The sequence below is a fragment of the Triturus cristatus genome, chromosome 8 (assembly GCF_964204655.1).
Source record: "Triturus cristatus chromosome 8, aTriCri1.1, whole genome shotgun sequence".
Taxonomy (NCBI): Eukaryota; Metazoa; Chordata; class Amphibia; order Caudata; family Salamandridae; genus Triturus; species Triturus cristatus.
In genome coordinates this window covers 1,680,863,819-1,680,882,142 of record NC_140591.1, presented here as the reverse complement: position 1 = coordinate 1,680,882,142, position 18,324 = coordinate 1,680,863,819, and positions in this window count along the sequence as shown.

Below are 18,324 nucleotides of genomic sequence, written 5' to 3'. Positions count from 1 at the left end.
GGGATAAAGGCAGTGTCATATGCTGATGACACTCAAATTATTGTGTCAATCCCCAAGAATTCATGCTCGCTAGCAGATAATGTCTCACAATGTATGTCGGCAGCGGCAGACTGGAAGAGACAAAACTTTTTAAAGCCTAATGGGGAAAAGATAAAGGTGCTGATTTTTGGCATAGGCTCTCCCAGCTGGAATAGTAGCTGCTGGCCAGAATCACTAGGAACCTGCCCGACTCCGGGGAAGAAGACTAAAAACCTTGGGGGCATATCATCAAGGGCTTTATCTCCGCTTTACTGCCTTTAAAAGCCAGAAAAGCGGAGATAAAACCACCGCCCTATCAGCAAGAGGGTGCTAACATGCGTATTTGCATGTTAGCACCCTTTTACACTACACCTACCTTTGTATCTCTAATGAGATGCAAAGTGGGTGTTCCTGACATATACTACAAGTCAGGAGAGCAATAAGTCATCTTTGCGCTATCAGCAAGGATGCCCTTGCATTTTAGCAGACGTTAGTTTTTTGAGAAGACTGCTGTTTTCTCCATAAAACTAACGTCTGCTAAAATCCTGACTAAGCCACCCCTAACATTGGTGGTGGATTATGGTGATACGACCACAGGGTCGTATCAGCAAGGTTATCGCCCTTTTGCAGGGAACATCGCTGGAAAACCAGCGATGTTCCCTGCAAAACGGCGATAACATCGCTATCACTGGAATTGATGATAACACGCTACCAGGGTGATAAAAAGCAGAGATAGCCAGCGATAAGAAAATTATCGCTAAGCACGGCCAGCGATAATTATCGCTGGCCGTTGCTGATATGGCCTTTGGTGTTCTGGTAAATACAGAAATCAACCTCATTGCCCAGGTGAATCGTATGGTAGCAACCTGCATCTGGGTCATAAGGATGCTTAAGAAAATCTTTCCGCTTATTTAACAGTCAGCCCACAAGCAGGTCGCTCTTGCCCTGATAATGTCCAAACCGGATTACTGCAACTCACTATACTTGCGCTCCAACAAGAGCACTCAGCATAGACTCCGGGTGGTACAAAATGCGCTTGTCAGATTAATTCTAGTCATCCCCAGGCACCAGTCTGCCGTCATGGGACCGGAGGCATTACTGTGGTGCTGATTAGAAAGCGCATTAACTTTAAATCTCTATGCATTGTGCACAAGGCTCTCTATTTCCCCACTAAGAATAAAAGCTCTGTTTAGTTGGTACATTAAAGGTAGAAACCTGCGACCAGCGCATCAATGCCAGCTCATGGTGCCAAGATCTAAAATAATTAAATGGGGTGATAGAGCGTTCTCAATTGCGGCAAGCAAACTCTGGCACTCCCTTCCACAAAGCCCTATGGCCACTCTTCAGCTGATGCCCTTCAGGAAGGCACTAAAGAGTCTATACTCCCTTCAGATTATTTCCCTCATCTATAGGTATGGCAGGGTTACTCCAGACGGCTGTCTACAGCACCTTGATGCCTTTGGCTAATTGTTTACGCTTTACACATTTCAAATCAAATCCATGGACACAATGTTGGATGGTACAACATGGAAAAGATGGCAAAAAAAAGAATCACCTCATCCAACCACCAACCTCAAATCTCCCACACCAGCGCTGTCACTGGAAAACCCAGAGTGCAAGCCTGAGAACTCGGCAACCAGTGGGAAAGGACACGACTGAGCAATGGACACATACGGAGGCGTGACCAAGGAGGTACTGATGCAGCGTGGAATGCTAAATCCCTCTCTTCGACCATAGATCTCCACATACCGCACTAGTCAAAGCGGGGCAAGAAAAGACACAAGTGCCCACAGGACCGCTCAGCAGGACCGCAATCATGTAATGGGAGATACTTGGGGCCAGGCGTGATTTAACAAATCAGCGGTAACAGCACCAGCATGAACCTGCTACAAAGCAGGAAAAAACAAAAGACCAGAGCAGGGGCTGCTACTAGCACTAGACCACCAACTGCTGGGCATAAATGAGTCAGCTTTAGACAGACCCTTGTCCTTCAAACGGACACAGGACAAGCCAGAATGCACCTCCTCAAGCAGAGCTCCCCGGACTGATCCGCCTGCACCCTCCGGGAACCTCAGTGCTGACAATGAAGATACCACACCTGATAACCCTACAGCACGTGGTATTCTCAGGCTGTCTACTCCTTTGAGCCAGAAATGAACTAACGATCCAAGGATGCCAGAGATGCTACCACTGACCTCAGCCCTAAACTGAGCTGTCAAAGGTGCAGCAAAAGCGGGGTGGGAACACACACAAGTGCCATTGGGTTCACTCAGTAGGAACTCAATCAGGTAACTGGAAATGCCTGGGGCCATGCACATCAACAACACTTCGGTAGCAAATCACGCATGAGACCATCATAAACCAGGTAAAACAACAACAAATACCAGAGATTTGTGTGCTAGTGCCAGACCTCGATTTGCTGGGCACAAGCGGGTTGGCTACAGCCAGACCTCAGCCCCAATACACTTACCTGTATAGCTGATTGCAGAATCACAACTCGAGGTTTTGCAATAACAATAAACAGGATGTGGACTTCCTCTTTATAGGAGGAAGTGGCTGTTGGCCATATTGGAGGAATGGGAGGCTAGTATGCTAACTTTTAACTTGGGAGTCTCTGTGAGAGGCTAAACCACATTATCCAACTACTGTGGCAAAGAAGACAGATGACAATTTAATGATTTTCTGAGTGGTGTGCTGGCTACTGGTGCCAGTTCCCTAAAGCAGTGGGGTTTTGGATGGTGGCTCATCAGAAATGTATGCACCCAACTGAACATCTGGATGCACAAAGTAAATTCACTCAGTGCTCTGATCTTCTTCACCGTACTCACTGATCTGAATACCAACGGTCTCTCAGAGATATGCTGCTAAAAATTCTCATCCTGGCCAAGCACTCTTTGTCTGACTGAAACCAAACTACTTCACTAATATGACTCTTGAAAAGTGATGATAACACCTAGCTCAATCTACCTACACTCATCTGTTACTGATAACACCTAAATCCATTACCCACACTCATCTCTTACTGATAAAATCTAGCCTCATCTACCCACTCTCATCTGTTACTGATAACACCTAGGCCCATCTACCCACACTCATCTGTTACTGATAATGCCTGGATTCATCTATGAACACGTGTCTGTTATGATAGTATGCCTAGACCCATCTACTCAAATGTATCTGTTACCGATAATGCCTGGATCCATCTTCCACCAGACTGAGAGCTGACAAGACGTGCTGAACTACAGATCGCGTAAATGATGCGACTGGCTTAAAACCCCAAATTTATTGAAGACATCATCCTTTTACCTCAAAAATATTCAAGGCCTCCTCCTGATTCACCAGGACTACAACTTTGACTGAGAAAACCTTCTCGCCCGCAGATATTAACCAAAATCTACGTTTGGGCTGTATACCCATCTGCACTGTCCTGAGGCAGACCCGCCGTGACGCTTATTATATTTTGCGCAGTACACGGGGTCGAAACGTCGACGCACCCTTATATGTCTACACAATGCTTCTGATCACAGATTAATTCACATAGGATCTTGTAGCATATGTGAAAAACCATAAAGACATATCAAGAAATAATGTACCTTTTTATTCTACTTATTCACTTTTACCGCATTTGAAATATATTGTATATACTATTTATCATCACATGTCACTTTATCACCACAAGTCACCAATATTTTGCTCTTTTGAACTTATGTACAGCCCATAATACTTTATTCCCTTAAATTAACAAATTGCAAACTTTTTATTGGTGTGTGCTTTTTTTCTCATTTATCTGATATCTGTTACATGTAATGAATATTTTTTGAACTTTCTAAAAGAAATTAGAAATTCCAGACAGAACCATTGTATTTATATAATGGATCCATCTACCAACACTCATTTGTTACTGATAACACCTAGACCTATTTACCAACACACATGTTACTGAGAAAGCCTGGATTCATCTACCCACACTCATCTGTTATTTATAATGCCTAAATCCATCTACCCACACTCATCTGTTACTGATAACGCCTGGATCCATCTACCCACTCTCATCTATTGATGAGTGACTGGGTGTGTTAGTGGCTGTATGGGTGAGTGAGTGGCCGTTTGAGTGTGTGTTTGTTTAATTGAGTTGGTGTGTAAATGGCTGTATTAGAGAGTGAGTGTCCGTGTGAATTGCTGTATGAGTGAGGGAGTGGATGTGTGAATGAGTATGTAAGTGGTTGTGTGGGTGTTTGAGTGAGTGTGTGAGTGGTTGTATGGGTGAGTGAGTGGCTGTGTTAAGAAGCTGTATAGGGGAATAAGTAGGTGGGTGAGTAACTGTATGGGTGAGTGAGTGGCTATATAGGTGAACAAGTGGGTGTGTGAGTATCTGTCAGGTGAGTGTAAGACTCTGTGAGTGGCTGCTTGGATTATGGAGTAATTGAGTGAGTAGCTGTATGAGTGAGTGGGTGTGTGAGTGGCTCTATGGATGAGTGAGTGGTTGTGTGAGTAGTTGTATGGGTCTGTGAGAGGGTATGTGAGTGGCCTTGTGGATGTGTGTGTCGGTTTGTAAGAGGCTGTATGGGGGTGTGAGTAGGTGTGTGAGTGATTCCATGGATGATGCCACCTGTGATGTCATTTGAGATGTCATCAGTGATGTCACTGACCATGTCATATGTGATGTAATATGTGACTATAGCGTCCCTGGAACCTTTGGTTTTTTTTAGGAAGGGGTTAATTTCTATGGTTGTTTTAATTCTATTTCCTAACTATAACGTCCAAGTATCCTTCGGTTTTTCATAGAATTTCTAAGTATTTTTTCTTTAATACTATTTTTGCTCTGACTGTGAGGGTGCCCCGCTGCTGGACCGCTTTGACCGGGACCACAACTCCCAGCAGCTCCTGCGCGTGGACACGCTTTAAAAATGGGACGCCGATCCGCGGTGCCTGGTAGCTGCTCTGACTGTGTGGGTCCCCCGCTGCTGGCCCGCTTTGACCAGGATCACAACTCCCAGCACCTCACGCGCGTGGACACGCTTTAAAAAAACGGGACGCTGACACGCAGCCCCTGGTAGCTGCTCTGACTGTGTGGGTCCCCTGCTGCTGGCCCGCTTTGACCAGGACCACAACTCCCAGCACCTCATGAGCGTGGACGCACTGTAAAAACGGGACACCTACCTACAGTGCCTGGTTGCCGCTCTGACTGTGTGGGTCCCCCGCTGCTGGCCCGCTTTGACCAGGACCACAACTCCCAGCACCTCCTGCACGCGGACGCACTTTAAAAACGGGATGCCGACCCGCGGCACCTGGTAGCCGCTCTGACTGTCTGGGTCCCACGCTGCTGGCCCGCTTTGACCAGGACCACAACTCCCAGCACCTCCTGCGTGCCGACGCGCTTTAAAAACAGGACGCCAACCCGCGCTGCCTGGTAGCCGCTCTGACTGCGCGGGGCCGCTGCTGCTGGCCCGCTTTGACCAGGACCACAACTCCCAGCACCTACTGCGTGCAGACGCGCTTTAAAAATGGGACGCTGACCCAAGGGGCGGGATGCGCGCCGGGCACGCACCCGAGTCGCACCCGGGCCAAGGGCAGGTTCGTCCACGCCCGGAGGTGCCCGGAGACTGGGCTGGGCCCCCCTCCAACATCTTACATCGGACCCAGGTCATAAGGTACTCCTTTACCTTCCTGTATTTACAGTTTTATTTTGTATTGGGAGTCTGATATCATGGGAAGAAGGAAGGTTCCGTCGGAGAAAACGGGGTGGACAAGTGGCTACCCTCAACACATTTCTGTTACGCGCAGCAAGCGTTCACTCTCAGGAAATAGAACCTACAGAGAGACGCCTTTCCATGGAACCACCTTTCTTTTCCAATAGGTCACCATTAGGCACCAATCAAATTAATACTTAGCCACGCCATTTATCCAAAAGGCCATATTAGATGTTCTCCCAGCTGGCCAACAGGAGCCCTCACTGGCCACCCAACCCTCTCCTACTTTTAACAGGAGCAATGATGACATACTATTTCCCTCTGACACAGAAACTGACCCTCCAGCAAAGCGAAACAGGGGCACTGGGGTTGCTAAGCCGAAACCATCTAAAAGCATTCGAGTAACTAAACCCTGAGCAAGCCATGCTAAGACTATCACCCCCAAAGTCCCCCGTAACATCTCTGATGTTGACTGTGAATGCACTGCCTTGCAAACCAGTCCTTAATAAAGCTTTCTGGAATGAAGTGACCAAATTGATGTCCACTATTCTTGAGCTTATCATGCTGAAATTAACCAACATTGAAGAGAGACTAGTTGGCCTAGAGGCCAATAAAACAACAGCCCCCCCATTAAATGCCACACATTCTGCTGACACACCCTCGGTCATTTTAAAGAGTTCCAATTCTGCTGCGCCTGTTGTCCGGGATGCAAATACCATATTGCACCGGGGTTCTATAACACAGCTTTCTGCACAAGCTGATTTGGGCCACTCTTCCCGTGCTCAAGTTAATGAACATCCAGAGGCTCGATCCACAACCCCTTTAGCAAGAAGGGACAAGGACTATCAAGCACCACAAGGTCCGGGAGAATCAAACTTGGGTTCCTGTCCTGAAGGTATCCAAGGACCACAGGCGGCACCGGGGGCAAACTGCTCACATCAAGTCCTCCACCTCCCACTGGCCTCCTCGCCACTCGTGCTGGTCCTGGCAAATGTTCCCCCTTTGCGGGACCAGCACTACGAATCCACTATCCAGCTAATGGATAAATGCCTTCATTGGTTATCAACTCATCTTTTCGACTGGGGTACAGGGAACTATCAGCTAACAAACCAAGGGGCATATCAGCAACAATCGGCGATAATTTTCGCTAAGCGCACTTAGCGCTAGGATAACTATCGCCGGCTAACGTGGATTTTTATCGCTGAGATAGCGTGCTATTAGCAACTCTTATCTCAAAAGCGATAAAAATCCTAGTGCTAACTGCCAAACGTGAGATTATCGTTGTAAATGCAGCTATAATCTCACGAAGTTTGGCGTTAGCTTGATGATAGGGCCTCACATACTTAACTATGATATCCCCCTTCCATAGGATATCATGGCTAAGTCAGTCCTGAAGCAGGCGCAAGGAAAGTAGCGATAACAGGGGTTATCGCTACTTTTCTTGCCACTTTGCTTCATAGCGTGGGGCTTGATGATAGGAGAAATGTCACTTAGCGACATTTCTCCAGTTATGTCAGGTCAGGAATGCCCACTTTGCATCTCACTAGAGATGCAAAGCTGGGCGTTAAGAATCCGGGCGCTAATGTAAGGTTTCACACGATAGCGTGACATTGCTAATTAGGCGATAAAATTATCGCCGCTTTTCGCCCGAAAACGGACGCAGAAGCGGCGATAATTTTATATCGCCTCGTTGCTGATATGCCCCAAAATTATTATGGAAAGGAGAGTGGAGTGGGTTGGTAACTCCATTACATCTTTTGCAGGAGACTGTGTGGTGATACATTTTAATAACCCATTTTCTGGCACTGTACTCCTTGACAATGTTCATAGAACACCTCCTAGAAGCACCCAAATTACCCTTTTTGGTCTCGAGTTCATCTATAAGCAGGGTCACCCGCTAAGCTTCATTAAGAGGGGGGAGGCCAATCACACATATACCATGCCACCTGATTTACGCGACCACCAGCCCAGGGATCGGATTACATAATAGATTTACTCCCCTCTCAGACCTTGAGGCTTGTGATTGACCATCAAAAATCATTCCCTCTCCAGTTACCACACAAGCCAATTCTGCACCCCGACCGCAGGTGCCTTTAATGCTTTTACAATCTTTGTCATCTGTGACCAATAAGATCACTATGGCTTCATGGAATGTGGCAGGGATCTCCACCAGGGTTGGAAATCTGGAGTGGCAGAGTTATTGGTCAAGGATGGACATTATCTGTCTTCAAAAAACATGGGCGAAGGACCCGGTTTTCTTTGCAGGATACCATACATTCCATACCTCAGCGACACCCTCAGTGTCAGGCAGGGCCAAAGGGGGCCTATTAACCGTAGAACTTCAAGTAAAACAGGTAGGCGCCCAGAAAAATTATTTCCAAATCTTTAAATTGGTTCACAAAAAGGCTGGCTGGCTTTTAATTAATTTTTATAATAACGAATTGGGGGGTAATATGAAATGTGTGGCAGAGGATTTAAATAAGGAGCTAGGCTCGCTAGACACACATTTGCATAAGGGCCCTTTTAGTTTAATCTGGATGGGGGATTTCAATGCACATTTGTGCAAGCATAATGAGGTGAGGGTGTGCAGGTTAGATGACTCCATTTTACCCAGAGTGATTATGGCAAGACACTCTATTTGAGGTGTCTGAGGATAATTAATAACTCGAAGTCTGGCCAGGTAGAGAAAACATTCAGGAGGAACAACAGCGAGTCCACAATAGATTTTGTTTTAGTCTCCACTGCATTGCAAAATAGAGTGGGCCACTTAGCTAAACTGTTTACATCATATAGCGACCACGCAATCCTATACACCTATATGAGTATTCACCAGAAAATGGAAAGATCCCACCAGGTAGCGTGTGATATTTCACTATCCAGGAAAAATGGATACCAGTTAAAGTGGGCACAGGGCCTGAAGCAGAACCGGGCCCCTACAATACTAGCCCAAGTAAGGGACAATATTTTACACTGTCTGGGTGAGGAGCTGTCCCCTCCTCTCCTAGTCACTCAGTTCATAACCTTCCTATCGGAATTTAAAAGCTGCACTCACTCGCCATAAGCCAGCACCCGATCTTTGAGACATTGTGCTCCCTAGCAAAGAGACAGCTTGTTACTGCCCTAAAATCCCAGCCTAGAGATCTGGCTTTGGTTAAAACATTAAGGCATGAGCATAAACAAGCCAGAAACAAACGTGTAAAAGATATAAGGGAGAAAGCGTGGGAGGATCTCGAAGAAGCCGTCATTTTAGGAAGTAGTAGGGAGTTCTGGAAAGTTATAAATGCTCCTAATTTTAAAGATACAAAAGATCCATCCTGGGACACGCATGTAGAGGAAGAGGCATGGATAGAGCACTTTGAAGGCATCTTCGGGCGAAAATTCGCCACAGAGTCACCTTTTCCCGCCCCACTGTCCCTTCCCCTGAGACCGCTGATATTTACAACACACAAAGTCAGAATAGGGTTAGAAGCTTGCACACCGGGGAAGACCCCGGGACCTGATGGGATCCCAATTGATCTATTTCAGGACAACTATGATATCTGGGTCCCCCTCCTGTAATAGCATAGCGGTAGAGGGCCTCCCCCATCCTGGAAGCATAGCATCATAGTCCCTATTTTCAAGTAGGGTGACAGGGGCAGTCCAAAAAACTATCGCCAAATCTCCCTTCTTGACACAACAGCTAAATTAATGGGCCGGTTGCTACTAGTCAGGCTGGAGGATTGGGCCCTGGAACTGAATAGTTTAATCCAGGCACAATATGGGTTCCAGAAGGGGAAGGGGACGGTGGACCAATGCCTCAATCTTTCGCTCTGCATAGATAAATACACAAAGGCCAAAGGCGGTAAGTTATACATGGCCTTTATGGACTTGTCAGCCGCCTTCGACTGCATGACCCATCAGAAGCTATGCCCGATCATGGAGGAAATGGGGATAGATTCTCAGGTCATCTGTTTTTTATGCCAGATGTACGCAAAGATACCGCCTGCGTGAGGTATGGCGTTAATGGGGAGTGCACGGATTACTGACATAATATAATATGCCAAAATATCGACCTGCCAAAATATCGTGGACAAAATATAGAATGCAAATATATTGAATTCCTATCTACAAACAGGTAAGTACAAAAATATCGAATCAAAAATATCGTTGTAAAAAATATAGTTAGTCAAAATATCAAATTTTTTAAATGTCTTAAAAGTAATGTAAAAATAAAAAAATAATAAATATAATTAACTAAAACATACTCAAAAATACTTAAATGTAAAAATAATAAATAATTAATGTAAGTTAAAAAAAATAAACATACATTTTTATTTTTTAATACATATATATATATATTAACGTAATATTAATAAAAAATAATCAATATTTTTAGCATAGGATAGTGGGAGGGTAAAATTTACTATTACCACTCCAGTGAGTGCAACAGTAGGGAAAGCGTCACATAGCGTAGGGGTAAAAATTACTATTCCCACTCCAGAGAGTGCAACAGTAGGGAAAGCGTTGGATAGCGTAGGGGTAAAAATTACTATTCCCACTCCAAAGAGTGCCTCAGTAAGGAAAGCGTTGGATAGCGGGAGGGTAAAATTTACTATTCCCACTCCAGAGTGCAACAGTAGTGAAAGCGTTGGATAGCGGGAGGGTAACATTTACTATTCCCACTCCGGTGAGGGCAACAGTAGGGAAAGTGTTGGACAGCGACAGGGTAAAAATTACTATTCCCACTCCAAAGAGTGCCTCAGTAAGGAAAGCGTTGGATAGCGGGAGGGTAAAAATTTGTATTCCCAATCCAGTGAGTGTAACAGTAGGGAAAGCGTTGGATAGCGTAGGGGTAAAAATTACTATTCCCACTCCAAAGAGTGCAACAGTAGGGAAAGTGTTGGATAGCGTAGGGGTAAAAATTACTATTCCCACTCCAGTGAGTGCAACAATAGGGAAAATAATAATTTAATATTTGATTAAAAATAAAATAAATTATTAATACCAATAAAAAACGGGGGAGTTCACGGATTACTGACATAATATAGAATGGCAAAATATCGACCTGCCAAAATATCGTGGACAAAATATAGAATGCAAAAATATTGAATTCCTATCATCAAACAGGTAAGTACAAAAATATCGAATCAAAAATATCGTTGTAAAAAATATAGTTAGTCAAAATATCAAATTTTTTAAATGTCTTAAAAGTAATGTAAAAATAATAAAATAATAAATATAATTAACTAAAACATACTCAAAAATACTTAAATGTAAAAATAATAAATAATTAATGTAAGTTAAAAAAAATAAACATACATTTTTATTTTTTAATACATATATATATATATTAACGTAATATTAATAAAAAATAATCAATATTTTTAGCATAGGATAGTGGGAGGGTAAAATTTACTATTACCACTCCAGTGAGTGCAACAGTAGGGAAAGCGTCACATAGCGTAGGGGTAAAAATTACTATTCCCACTCCAGAGAGTGCAACAGTAGGGAAAGCGTTGGATAGCGTAGGGGTAAAAATTACTATTCCCACTCCAAAGAGTGCCTCAGTAAGGAAAGCGTTGGATAGCGGGAGGGTAAAATTTACTATTCCCACTCCAGAGTGCAACAGTAGTGAAAGCGTTGGATAGCGGGAGGGTAACATTTACTATTCCCACACCGGTGAGGGCAACAGTAGGGAAAGTGTTGGACAGCGACAGGGTAAAAATTACTATTCCCACTCCAAAGAGTGCCTCAGTAAGGAAAGCGTTGGATAGCGGGAGGGTAAAAATTTGTATTCCCAATCCAGTGAGTGTAACAGTAGGGAAAGCGTTGGATAGCGTAGGGGTAAAAATTACTATTCCCACTCCAAAGAGTGCAACAGTAGGGAAAGTGTTGGATAGCGTAGGGGTAAAAATTACTATTCCCACTCCAGTGAGTGCAACAATAGGGAAAATAATAATTTAATATTTGATTAAAAATAAAATAAATTATTAATACCAATAAAAAACGGGGGAGTTCACGGATTACTGACATAATATAGAATGCCAAAATATCGACCTGCCAAAATATCGTGGACAAAATATAGAATGCAAAAATATTGAATTCCTATCATCAAACAGGTAAGTACAAAAATATCGAATCAAAAATATTGTTGTAAAAAATATAGTTAGTCAAAATATCAAATTTTTTAAATGTCTTAAAAGTAATGTAAAAATAGTAAAATAATAAATATAATTAACTAAAACATACTCAAAAATACTTAAATGTAAAAATAATAAATAATTAATGTAAGTTAAAAAAAATAAACATACATTTTTATTTTTTAATACATATATATATATATTAACGTAATATTAATAAAAAATAATCAATATTTTTAGCATAGGATAGTGGGAGGGTAAAATTTACTACTACCACTCCAGTGAGTGCAACAGTAGGGAAAGTGTTGGATAGCGTAGGGGTAAAAATTACTATTCCCACTCCAGTGAGTGCAACAATAGGGAAAATAATAATTTAATATTTGATTAAAAATAAAATAAATTATTAATACCAATAAAAAAATTATTAAAAGTAATTACCAATTACAAAATATGTAATACTTAATTAATTATAAATACCAATAATGTTGTATTATTAATTACCTATTAATAATGAATTAACAACCAATTCATTTTCAATAACAAAAATTAATAAATAAAAATAATACCGATTAATAATTAATTAATAGTAAATTAATTATCGATACACAAAAATAATTAAATAATTAATTATTTACAATTAAATTACTTCCCACCATATTCCCCTATAAACCCACAACCCGCTGCAAATAATATATTAATGCAATTAACGTAATTATCAATTAATCAATTAATGAAAATTAATTACCAATTAATACAAATTAATTACCAATTAATAATTAATTAACAACCAATTAATTTTCAATACCAAAAATTAATAAATAATACAAAAATACCGATTAATAATTGATTAACAGTAAATTAATTATCAATACACAAAAATATTTTCAATAATTAATTAATTACAATCAAATTACTTCTCACCATATTCCCCTATAAACCCACAACCCGCTACAACTAATAAATTAACACAATTAACATAATTATCAATTAATAAAAATGAATTACCAATTAATACAAATTCATTACCAATTAATAATTAATTAGTAAATTATTTATCAATACAAATAAATACAAATAAATATTTACTTAATTACAATCAAATTACTTCCCACCCTATTCCCCTATAAACTCACAACCTGCTACAGAACTAAAACTCAAAATTACATTAAAAATAATTACTAATTCCTAAAAATTATTATTTAATTTGCTATAATTAAATTACTTCCCACCCTATTCCCCTATTAACCCACAACCCACTACAGAATTAAATTACGCAAAAATGTAATAATATAAAATTCATTACTTTAAAAAAATGAAACATACATTACAAAAACTAATATACACTTTTAACACATATACTAACATACAAAACACTTTAAAAAATCTGATATTAATAAAAATTCGATATTTTTTCATGCCTATATTATGTACTTCGATATTACTTACCTGCATTTCGATATTTTTAACAACTATATTATGTCCATTCGATATTATGTCCAGTCTATATTTTGGAGTCTATATTATGTCCATTCGATATTATGTCCATTCTATATACTTTTTTCGATATTTTGTCTATTTACCGGAGTGAACGCGTCAGTTCAAAATCGAGAAGGGGTGAGGCAGGCCTGTGTCCTTGCCCCGTTTTTGTTCTCCATCTATACTAATGGGGTGGAGGCAGTCCTGTCTGGTTTAACCCCAGACGTGACTATATTTGATAACCTCCCACTGCCAATATTGACCTATGCCGATCTTAATTGCTAGGACAAGTGTAGCCCTCCAGAGCCTCATTTATGGCCTCCCTAGACCTTCCGTCTTCTAGTCGTGATAGAAAGTCGAAGGTCCAGGATATATGGTGCAGAGGTTCGTCCAGGGTAATCTAAAGTCCTAGGGACTGGATTCCTATACTTATAGTAAGTTTAGGGGATGGACTAAATCTAAGGCCTCACCTATGGGTGGGCTTGGAAAGAGGGGTGGTTACACCTATTTCCTTTGTCCAGTTTCACGCCAGAGCTGGGTCAGGTAGCCCCTACAACCGGTTTGAACTGGACTATGCACAGGGACACCAAGTGTGCCCCAGTGCAGGACTTCAAAGCACCAGAGAGTGCTCCTGCCCAGCCCCAATACACATCTGCCTGTCTGGGGAGGTGGTTATAACTCCCTGCGACAGGAAACCTATTATCCAGACCTCCCCTGCCGGAGTTTCGGTCAGCAGCAGGAGGCCTGACCCGTGTCTGTGGCAGAGGCATCCATTTTGTGATGCCAGGGCTCAGGAAAGTCCTACCGGGTTTAGCCAGTGGGAACATGTCTTTCCCTCTAGAAGGGTGGAATGCTAACCCCGCCTCCAGAATTGGCGGGGTAGTATTCCAAAGCGTTTGACACCAAACACGACATCTTTTGATGCAGCAATTCCAAAGTTAGCATTTACCGCGAGGTTATAATGCACTTAAGAGTATATGGTATGGCTGTATCACAGAACAGCCATAAGAAAATATTTCCGAAAGCTGCAGAGGGGCCCAGCTCATGCTTGGCCACCTTCTCACGTAAAACCAAGCTCTCTTCCTTAAGGATTGTCAAGGCCTGCCATAGGAGTAGCTTATAGGTTTATATGTGTCTGTATATATATGTGTATATAGGTAGCCTATACCACTGTAAGGGTTTCAAGCACACCCTTACCCAGGCTGCAGTAGCAGACCTGTGGTGCCATTTTGGAGTGCTTCCCAGGGTGGTATAATACATGCTTCAGCCCCTGGTAGGCCTCTGTTGTATCTATGCCCTAGGTACATAGTATACCATATACTAGGGGCTTATAAGGCACTCCAGAACCAAATTAGATATGTACCTAATGTACATGCAAACCATTTTAGAGAGGAAGCAGCTAGGCTGTGGTCCTGATTAGCAGGACCACAGCCAGACTAAGGTCGAAAAACAGTGAAACAGCAGCAAAAAGTGGGGGTACCCATGTGAAGCAGATCCTACTCTCCTACAACGGTTAATAACAAGCCTGAATTTATACACTGCCTTAATGAGGGCAGATTACTCGAATAGTACGTTCCGTGATTGCGGTGGTGATGGCGGTTAGCGCGGAAGGACGCTGACCTGGATGGCTGCGGTGACGGCGGTATAAGGGCAAGATTGCTCATGTGCAATATGGGAGTGATCTTAAGACTGGTTGCCACAATGTTGGAGCTGGATGGGATCAAGTCAGGGAACCTCAGAGAGGTGGAATTAACCGGACGTCAATTAGCCCGGTGCTTGGAGGTGAATGGCGCGATGGCTGGTAACGATGGGCGATCACTAGCGCGATGGCTGCCCTTATACCGCCGTATATTATTTTCTGAAAGCTTGCCCTCCCTATCACCATTGGCCACAAGCTTCTTCCTTTTTGCCTGAAATGCTACTTGTCCAAATGTAATTGTCTTTGTTTGTATGTAGGACGCAGGACTGTGTCCCACTCTATTTATGTGCTCCTAATATGCTTAGCAATTCTTGGAATCATTAAATTGTTTGTCCGGCTGGACATCCTTAAAATATAGCACTGATCCTAGTCTATATTCATTATTATTATAAATTGTTCTTTAAGGACTTCTGTTTGTGATAAAAAGTTGACACCCAAGGTCCTTATTTACCTTGCGGGTTCCCTTGTTCACCCAAAAACATGCTAATGTAGACAAGCATTTGGAATGCTATCGGTCTCGCATGAGCAAGAATTTAAGCTTTTAGCATTGTGAATTATAATTACTTTTATTTGTGTTTTAAAAACCAAAACATAAATAGAAGGAATTCTCATTTACAATGCCAATAGTTAAAACTCGCGTAAATGTGAGACCTATTGCATTGCAGATACTTGTTAACACTATGGGGCATATCAACAACAACCGGCGATAATTATCTCTAAGCGCACTTAGCGCTAGGATAATTATCGCTGGCTAGCATGAATTCCTCACGCTAACAGGCTAACGTGAGATCATCGCTGGAAACCCAGCGATAATCTCACGTTACCTTGTTGATAGGGACAGGCAAACTTAGCCATGATATCCTCCTTCCATAGGATATTATGGCTAAGTCAGAAAAATACCAGACGTAAAAAAGCAGCGTTAACCTCGGTTAGCGCTGCTTTTTTTGTCTCTAACAGGGTTAGCGACATTCTTGATAATAGGGGAAATGTCGCTTAGTGACATTTCTCCTATTATTTTACTCTGGAACGCCCCCTTTGCATCTCCTTAGAGATGCAAGGGGAAGTGTAGAGTAAAAGGGTGCTAACATGCGAATTTGCATGTTAGCACCCTGTTGTTGATAGGGCGCTAGTTTTATCTCTGCTTTTCTTGCTTTTAAAGCCAAAAAAGCAGAGATAAAGCCCTTGTTGATATGCCCCCACGTCTGGAAGGGCATTCCCAGCTGGGTCAGCAGGGCATTACAGATGGTCACCTTGCCCTCAACAAGAAATGACTAAGTATATGGGCACTTGAGCTCTCCTGGGTCTCAAAGTAAAGTGCAAGCATATAGCATAATACTGAGGAGATCACTCAGAAGTGTGAAGCTTTGGTCAAATTCAAGGTCTACCAGATGGGAGGATACATGAGAGGTGGCAACTCTGGCTGAGCTATAAACAAAAACCATCATCCGTGATGGAGTCTTCAGCGGGAAACGCAGACCTAGCACTGGTAAGACCTTTAATCTGTTCTGAATATTATATTTTCAATAGTAATGACGTATTCCTCTATCACCATTATTAGCACATAATAAAATAACAGTGCATTTCATAAATAGCACTAGCCTCACTAGAAAGGTAAAACAAAGAAATAAACGAAAAGGGCAGACAACAGAGCAGCAAAAGAACTGACCAGTTACAAACCACCATGACCCAATCCAAAACCTGACTGCTACTGCCAATCATTCTGGTAACAATCGCCTTAAAAAATATCTATGTACCGAGCTGAAACACACGGAATCACTGACAGAGGAAATGTAGAGATACACCAATGTCAAACTACTTGTTAAAGAGGTTTGTAGTTTCACCATAAGATCCTTTACAAACGAGGGGGCAGATTTACGAGGACTGGCGCATCTCTGCAAACCAGCAGGGATGCGCCAGGAAAGATGTGGCACGCAAGTTTACCCTTGCGCCACCCATGATGCGCCACATTTACAATGCGGCCAATCATGGCGCAGGAATAAACCGATGCGTGTCGCATCTTGGGCGTAAAGTTGGCGCAGTGCTGAAGTAGTGTTGCGCGCAACACGCAACTCCAGCACTCTTCCAACTTGCCCTATCTGTAACGTGGTACGTCAAGCCTTACGCCTGCTTCAAGCAGGCACAGGGTTTTGACGCATCAGCGTTGGAAAAGTGACTCAGTGAAAGCTTGTAGATTTCACTGAGTCACTTTTCAGGGGCGTTCCTACGATGGAACGCCCCTCCTGTGTAGAAACGCCCACATGAAACCTGACGCAGGTTTCATGTGGCGCAGGGCTTTACACCGTGACGCATCTCCATAGATGCGCCACGATGTAAATAGGGCGCAACGTGGCGCAGGGTTTATGCCGCCTCTGCGTCACAAAAGTGACGCAACGGCGGCGTAAAAGTAGCGCAAGTCCAACACAAATTTCCCCCTCATTGTGTAAATGTACGGCCGATCAAATGTCAACTACGAGTCTTTAGTCACAAAGTGCTACACACAATGCAAAGCTGTTATGTTTGCATTCCCAGCACTTCTGGCATTTAGTCGAAGGCTCAGGCAGAACAACCCGAATGTTTTCATCATCGTGTAGGAATATGATCTCTCAAAAGATGCCAGTCAGCCCTGAATGAGGGATTTTGAACCAGAAGTGGTTTGTATCAAAGACATATTCTAACTCATATCGGCGCTGGTAATCATACAGTTAAGTAATAGCTCACGTATTCAACTGTTTTGCTGCCATGTAATGGTAAAAACCTATATCTAAATATCTCATGAAGTCAGGATATCTCTAGTACCAAGAAAAACAAGCCTTGGCATCAGCTCAACATCGGTGATTCTGGGAAAATCATTTAATCTTCCCGTGCCTACCCAAAAATGAATGTGTCCATCTGTAACGTAAATGGTGCTCTTGTTAAGCACTCTAATACCTTTGGGTTGAGTTTGCGCTACATAAAACTACAACAACAAAAAAGACAACGCCTGACCTGCAATTGCCAGATGGGAGGAGGGAAGAGAAGCTATCACACGTTTACTGTGTGATGGCCAACTAAAATGTCCTCAGAGGGAAATCGCCGGATAGGGAACTAAACACACAAAGGAGGGACTTTGACAGAAAGGCACCAATAGGAAACCAGTATTTCATAATGCTACAGATAGTAGCCAATGGCAAGCGGTTGGTTTACCAAACCCCACAGAAGAGATATGACAGGTTGATCAAAGCTCGACCTAAAAAACTGTGAAGGGCAAAAGGAAAAAAAAAAGGATGAACATTTATTATTCTTTCCAGCACTGTGAGGGCCATTATGGTTTGCTATCCAGCAC